Raw genomic sequence first — 8,206 nt, forward strand, 5'->3', positions numbered from 1 at the left:
AGGTCATTTCCTTCAACCTGGACGTAAGGGCCATTCCCCTCTCTGTTTTTACTATCCTTATCTCTTTTGGTTTGTTACTCTATTTTTTCCTTTATTTCCTTATAAGCCCCATTGAGATAGAGGATAAAAGGCTTCATCCTCCGTTAATTTCTCATCACAGAACAAAGGCTTTTTGTCTCACCGGTTCTGATTTTGACGCCTAGAAGAGGAGAAGAAACCTCAACAGGTAGAAAACAGTTTACATTTCACAGTTTTTAATAGATCAGACTGAGAATTGATTTTAAAAGATGCATCACTGCATGATACAGTAGAAAGAGCAGAAGATGAAAACTTAATAAAGTTTACAGAGCAAGTTACAGCAGGTCCTTTAGTCCAGCAGCAGTCAGGGTCTTTAACGAGACGGCATACCTTCATGTAACACTGTTGTTGTCTCTGTCTCCATCAGCCATCACTTACAGCGTGACACTACTTCCACCCCAGGTTATATTTCTATTCTATTAATTCGTAGTCACAAATACTCACATATAAATGTACATTTTCATATTTTTTTAAACATTTATACTGTGTAACATGCCTGTGTATCATCCTACTGTGCAATATTTGACCACTTATTTCTATATCTTTACAGGAAATACACTACATACCATGTGAGTATTTCAGATGTGCAACTATTACTTTTGGATAAACAGTATTTGTTTAAGTGAAAAATGTATATTGTTTTTATATTATTTTACTTTTGTTCTATCTAATGTGTATATAATAATTTATCCCTTTTTAGCACTCGGTTTCTTTTTCTGCTTTTTTGCTCCTCCGACTCTTGTATTTCAAAGGTCAAAGCTGTAATATGAAAAAAGCCTTATTTTATTGTGTCTTGGGATTGTATGGATTTGCAAGATTATTAGTGATGCTGAACCCTTTAAAGATCTCTACTGTTAAATCTTTTGAAGCTCCCAGGTTGTAAAAGTTTTAACTGTATGAACGTCTTGTACAGTAGCAAAGTGGGCCCAGTGTTGTAATCACAGTTTATATGTCGTGCGTAATTTTCTCAAGTTGCACCTCCCTCCTGTTAAGTCAGGATCATGCAGATGACAGGTGTGTGTGTCTACAGAGTGTGATTTTATATTCACTTGGATCCACTTACGTGAAAATCATACCTGAAGCTTGCCAGCATCTGTAGATTATTCTGAGGCTGCGTGGTTATAACAGCTTTATCAAAGTCAGCAACATAGTGCTTCAGGATAGTAACAGAATGACAGCAGTCGACAATAATCCTGCATTATGTTTTTCTAAATGAATTAACATTAAAAAAAATCACATTTCTTTAAGTGATCATACTTCCAAAATATCTTGCGCTTGACATGTTCAACAGTCCACAAAAGTGCTACAATTATCTCCACTGTGGCCTTAGAGCTTAAAATGTTGCTATAAATGTATTTTTATACTCTGTTATCCATCCAGTGCCAATAGTAGAACAATTCTAACTCACAACATGAGACAACAATTATAATAAACACAGTGTGCAGATACAGTTGATGAGGTGTGTCAATGCCAGGAAATAGCAGCAAAACTTCATCACCATACTAATCAAATTCTTCATCTGGGCAGTCTTTCTAGAAAAGTGCTCATAAAATTGTGTATTTATACAACATGTTATCATTTGTAAAATGTGTAAAACATTAACGAGCAGTTACTTAGTGAGCCATTACTTCCCCAGACAGTAACAGCTGTCAAGTTTCTGAATCAGTCAGGATGATAAACACCATAATCACAGTTAACTACGTACACATAGCAAAAGCCACAGCTCTAAGGATAAAGGCTATTTTATATTTTGGGCCTCAAGCAGCAACATTCTCTTAAATTTCTTAAATTCAATTTTCTCTTAATTTTCTGGTGGGAGACAATATAAGAGAGGTCAACTCCAACTGTAGCAAACATTCTTAACCACCCAAATTTGCTCTTACCAAGGCGTGCTCAATGCTGAATCTCACCTGATCATGATTCACATATTAGCATAGGTAACACCCCCTTAACACTATATAAGGGCAGGTGTGGTACTGTGTGCAAATACTGCATTACACCAAAAAAGATTGAAAGACGAAGAACTTATGCAGTAGTGAAACTGACCTACTGTTAAATAAACTTAAAGTAAATGTGATTTCAGGGAAATGTATTGAAGTATTAAAAGTAAAAGTACGCATGTACTAGGGTTTAAATAAATTTAATAAATCAAAATAATTAAAAGCATACAGTATGTATGAGAAGCTGGAACTATAAAATGTTTTATTTGCATGAAAAATGACTTACATGATGATATAAATAGTTGCCAGTTTTTTTTTTTAATTAACTGACCACTTTTTTCCAGTTGCACTTTTATATTTTCATATTTTTGGTTTGTGTGCTAAAATATGTAATAATACTGGTGGAGTAAAAAGTCAAACGTTTGTCTGACGTTAAGTGGCATAGAAGTAGAAAGTGGCATAAGATTAAAATGCCCAAGTAATGAAAAATAACCTCAAATATGTACTTCAGACAGTAAGTAAATGCACTTAGTTACATTCCGGCTCTGGTCAGCAGAGGGACACACAGTAACTGAAATTACAGTCATTGGAATCAATGTACCAAGTATAGTAGTATCCCTTTATCCTTGAAATTAAATAATCCAGTCATTATAAATACTCTGAATCCTCATCTAAATTTAGTAAAATGATATTCATGTGCTTTTTTTAAACATTCCTCAAGTATAAAACTCTTTGCCTTGTGTTGAACAGCAATTTGTGGACTGTGAAAGCAAATATGTATTTCCCTTATCTTGATATGAGTGCTCTCAACCAGTTTTCTCTTACCTAACAGAAGAGCAAAACTAAAATTAAAAAAAACTCAAAAATCAATGGGTACTAACAAAATACGAACAAATCCTGGATACAAGCAAAAATAAGTAAATAAATTTTCGTTTGTGTATCGTTTCTTTCACGAGGTCCACTTTGTGCAAGATCCGACGAAAGACCAAAATTAGTCCGTCTTTTAATGCTTTCCATCCTCCTTACTCTGTCTGCAGCACTAATCTCCAAGTTTATTGAATTCCACTGAACATGTTAACCTTTAAAAACAGGTCAGGTATCATTCTGAGCATATTTCATGACACTGAGTTTCCCATAAATATTTAAATTTGTGGTTTGTGCTGTTTTTGTTTGTTTGTTTGTTGTGTTTTACTATAATAAAGCCAGTCTCTCTGCATAGTATATCTTAAATGATACTCACTGATTTCCTTTTTCTGCTCTAAATTATTTCAGTGTCTCTTTGACTCCAGCCATGCTCTCCTTCTCAGCGACACCCCTTCTCCACCTGAGTCTCCTGCTCTTTCTGTCGAGCCACTCACCTGCTCTCTGCTGCCGGATCGGGGACACAGTGAGTGTCAGTCTGCTTCCTTTGTGCCAGGCCACAACCTGGCGGGGGAGGGATTTGATGTGGTCACCCTGCAGCGAAAAGGAGCCTACGTGGTTGACATGAAGACCTACCTGACCCCAGATGACACCTGTACTCTCTGCGCCAATCCTCTTCAAGGCAACATCCTGCAGAAAGTAACTAATGCAAAAATACTGACTCAGCTGTAACAGTTACACAGCTTTATTTGTGCGTGTTAACCACAGTGTATTCCTCTTCATTTTCAGCTGCCAGTCTCTGCTGTGGACTGGCGCTCATTCAGCCGATGCAGTGCAGACCTCTACAGCAGTGTGCACACCTCTGTGAGGTATTGTGTATCAGCGATTTTTAAATTTCATTGTCACTCAAGATGGGTCATTAAATTCTTGTGAATAATTTCTCCTCTGATCTTTTCTAATGCCTCTAAAGCTCAACAATGTATCTTGCAGCTCCTTGAACTCAGCTCCCTATTTACTCTCCACAGATCACATTTTATGTTAACGTCACCTCACCAGTCCAAACATTTCCTGTGAAACAAAGCTGACCTTTGAAATGAAGGAGTTTATAGTAATTCTTTCCTGTAAATTGTGTCCACAGCTCACTGATTAACACTTACACTTCCCACGACACTAACGACTGGAAGGTAGGAAACTTATCATAGCTATTGTTGACTTGAAGCTTCAATTTCTAAATATTCAAATTGTACTTGATCTATGTGTAGATGCTTTTGCTTATTTTACCATTGGAGTGTCACCTTTTGTCCTTAATTTGCTTTAAATAAACAAAGACATCACAGTAATCATAAACCACTGACCGCATTTTCTGTTCTGATTTACAAGCAAGTTGCAACCCAAACACATACAGTATTTACAGTTTTATGGCTCATTACTTTTAAGTCTGTTATCCTTAATGTGAGTCCTTAATGCTAACAGAATCAGTACCAGTGTGTTTTTAAATCAGTAGTTTTATAGATAAATTGTGATATTTAATACACTATGTCATGGTCATTGTGGGTGAACATTTAGCCGTGTTTATTCATTTTCTTTCTTTTTTTCCAGGTTGGCTTAGATTTAGATAAGGTTGTGTCTGCCAAGCTGGAGGTGGGAGGAACACGCTCCACTGTGTATAAATTTGCTACAGAAAGGACCAGAGAGGACCGCTACGTCTTCAGCACTCACAGGGTCACCTGCAGCCACTATGGGTAGGATGTGAAGACCCACACGTCACTGCAGATGTTTTTTTCAGTCAGGTTTTTGTCACAAATTCAACATAACATTTGAGTAGTTGATATCCAGATTGGAAATTGTGTGGATAAAATATTATTTTAAAATAATTTACAGATTTGTCGCCCTGCCTCTAGTTACCGTGTATCAGTCAAACCGCCCCTCAGCTCCGAGTTCAGTGAGGATTTGGAAAGGCTGCCGACTTTCTACAACTCCTCCACCAGGGCTCAGTACAGTGAGCTCATACACATCTATGGCACACACTACATTCGCCAGGTAAAAAAACACACACACACAGACACACTTACTTTACAAATTAAAAAAAAAACATTTCTTTGTCTCAACAACATTGTACTTCATGTCAGGTTTACCTCGGGGGGCGACTCAGGCGAGTCACAGCGGCACGGACCTGTTTGTCCTCACTGAATGGGCTCTCCTCAAATGAGGTACACAAGCCTGCACACACAGGCCAGTACACACAGTGACCGGGTCTTATCCAACACTGTAGTATGAATGTGTGTGTGAACGTCTGAATTAATTACTGCTGTCAGTATGAAGACAATACTTATAGTATATGCAGTCCATCGACCATTGACTATAAATATCATCACCTTTCTCCTCCTGTCCTCCAGCTCCACACCTGCTTATCACTGGGTGTCTCTGTAGGCCTGGGGAGGGTGAAATTATCTAGTAACAGACAGGCTTGCAACAAGGTCCTACAGAACCAGGACCTCTCCACCTCGTACAGCTCTGGTCTCCACCAGCACGTCACAGAGGTGGCAGGAGGCACTGGTTGGTTGGGGGAGTTTTCACTCACTCATAATGACTCCCTCGGCTACATGAATTGGCTGAAGACCCTGAAGCACCGTCCAGATGTTGTTTCGTACTCCCTTAGACCATTGTATGAGCTGGTGCCAAATGAGTCACAGAAGGCAGGGATGAAGGCGGCCATAGAGCAGTACTTGGAGGAAAACGCTGTGAAGAAGTCACCCAAAGAACCCAACTGCGGGTCGCACACACCTAACCTGGCTTCCAACTGCTGTCCTCTGAACGCCTGGAGGGGGACACTGGTGGTGACCATTGTCCGAGGCTGGGATCTGAAAGGAGATTTAACTGGACAGACAGAGAGGTGAGTAGAGTGAGGGTCAGGGATTGATTGGTGGTGTCGAATGTAACAATATTAATTCATCTGTTTTTGTGTTTCCTCCTGGTTACAGCTATGCTAAGATGTGGTATGGCTCGTTCTATCGCAGGACTCATATGATCCGGTCAAACTATCCCTGGTGGAACGCACGTTATAATCTGGGCAAGGTCAGTAAATCTTCGCCTTAATGTCCATGTAAAGTGATAATTAAAATGTGTTTGTCACATCACAGAAAGATGTGCTATTAAACACCTGACCAGGTTGACCAAATGACCAAAAAAATCGCCAAGTATGTAGAAGAAGGTCTCAAAATCATGAAAAAGTGCACAGTATTCCCTGATCTGAAATGCTGTGGCGTGTCTACTGGGGGAGTGGACGCCACGCCCAGACACGGGACTATGCTAATTGTCCTTCTCATCTTTATACAGCTACATTGTCAGGGGCGGGATTATGCTGAGTATAGCTCCAGTGTGTCATCAGCTATGGTTTTAGGCCCGCCCAAAAAAAACTTAAAACAGGAAAATGGTGAAAAAATGTAGTAAAGTTTCTTTGTAACATGTTTTCAGCAATCAGTTTCCAACATTTATAATGAAACAAATCTCTGAATTCACTTTACACCGACTTTAAAAACCAGCTCAACAGAGCAGCACACTTCACACACACAGAAAAAAAAACTTTAAAAGCATTATTCAGCCTCAGAGAAATATATGTCTGATGCAGGCTGTAGAGATACTATTCCACCATCTGTGTGTAGCCAAAGTGGTCAAAAAGTAAAAATATAGGATTATTCACTTTATTTTCTACTACAATAAGGGTAATTGCTTTCAATTTGTCATCACCCCTAAAGCTGAGAGAGACTTAAGCTATCCTTAGACAAGAAATCAAAGCTATTCTGCTGCAGCCAATTTTTCCCAGTGGCCACTTGTGGTATTGCAGCAAAAAAATCCTGTAAATCAAAAAAATGGCTTTTCCTAATAGGCCTCCATTATAAAAGAGATGACTGTAAAACTGTTGACCATACACTTCAAACTGCAAACAAGGTCAATTATGACTCTTTATATTTTGAATGTTTGATCCATGGTTTTATATTTGTAAGACTTTACTCAAGCTGAGAAAAGCATTTTAAAAATATGTGATAATATCACAATGTAAAGAGTGGTAACGTGCGCAGAACCAGCTTTGTTTAGTGTAATTTGTGACATTTATCAAAAGGACACAAGAGCACAAAACACAGCAAAAGGGTAACATAGCCTCTGAATGCAGCACAAGAAAACTGAAGTTGATCCATTAAAGGATTTAGCTTTAATAGCTGCAACATTCATGTGTTTTACAATTCATGTCACTTTTGTTTTTCACTGTACATTTAGATAACTCAGAACTCCTCTCCCTGATTAATATGCCAACAGTAACCACCAGTGAGCAAGTTACTTGTGCAAACAATACGCACTGTGCAATGCAGAAGCAGGCACAAACACACAACAACCACAATTAAAGTGATCGATGCTTATATCTTGAACTATACAAAGTAATCCCAAATTGCACAATAATAAATCCAGTATGAGATACACAATAACTTGAGTTATCAGTGTGGATTCCTAAAGTGTAGGTGCGCATGCACGATAGCTAGAGACACTACCGTGGAAGTAAACCTGGAAGCTAACGTGCCAAGACGGAGTCTATTAATTCCAATAAAGATGCTCACCTGAAATAAGGTTTCTAGCTGATTAACATTTGTGAAGTCTAGAGGAGCCAATCGAATGATTCTACGACTTGACCACTCAAAGATTTTGTTCTTACTGACAAACACTTTTTATAAGAACATACCAATGGATCAAAAAAAAAGTACAATACAAATACAATAATGATATTTTTTTAATGGTATTGATATATTTTTTTTTATCTTTTTTACTGAAGGTGGACACACACCTTGGTTTGAAGGTTGAGGTCTGGGACGAGGATTTGAAATACGATGACCGTCTGGGATCATGTACAAAGAACCTGTCGCAGGGGACACACAGGTTCACCTGTTGGGCCAAGAGAGGCGGCTTTGAGGTCCAATACACTCTGACCTGCGACCGTCACCTAACCGGAGACAGGTGTAACCGTTACAAACCATCTCCACAGTGAGAAATGTATTTTGGGGCCACGCTATTCACAAATGTTGTTCACTTCTCCGAAAAGTACAACTGAAATCACATTTACTCATCACATTTGTAGTCTAAATTTAAGTCATTGTCTGTTTAAAATTCATAATGCCGTTTGTATCATGTTAGACACGACTTTCTGTGACCTCCATGTCTTCCAAATCAACAATACTTTCCTGAAAAACCTGTTGTATACAATCCTTTTAATACAAGAAACAAACATGGCTGTGTGTTTGGATATTTCTGCCCTCTCACAGTGCCTAAACAGTCTTTCA

The 8,206-nt window shown here is 38.6% G+C and overlaps 1 pseudogene across 1 annotated transcript; it reads left to right on the top strand.

The window, feature by feature from the left end:
* Positions 1 to 121: 121 nt before the first annotated feature.
* Positions 122 to 8,155, top strand: LOC121941732 (perforin-1-like; annotated as a pseudogene). The gene is made up of 12 exons (XR_015776247.1): positions 122 to 226; positions 446 to 480; positions 629 to 647; positions 3,291 to 3,578; positions 3,669 to 3,748; positions 4,018 to 4,063; positions 4,479 to 4,621; positions 4,781 to 4,919; positions 5,009 to 5,089; positions 5,276 to 5,772; positions 5,861 to 5,954; positions 7,702 to 8,155. The product of XR_015776247.1 is annotated as a perforin-1-like (transcript).
* The last annotated feature ends 51 nt before the right edge of the window (positions 8,156 to 8,206 follow it).

Source organism: Plectropomus leopardus, chromosome 3 (assembly GCF_026936395.1).
Source record: "Plectropomus leopardus strain MGB_pleo_1.0 chromosome 3, ASM2693639v1, whole genome shotgun sequence".
NCBI lineage: Eukaryota > Metazoa > Chordata > Actinopteri > Perciformes > Serranidae > Plectropomus > Plectropomus leopardus.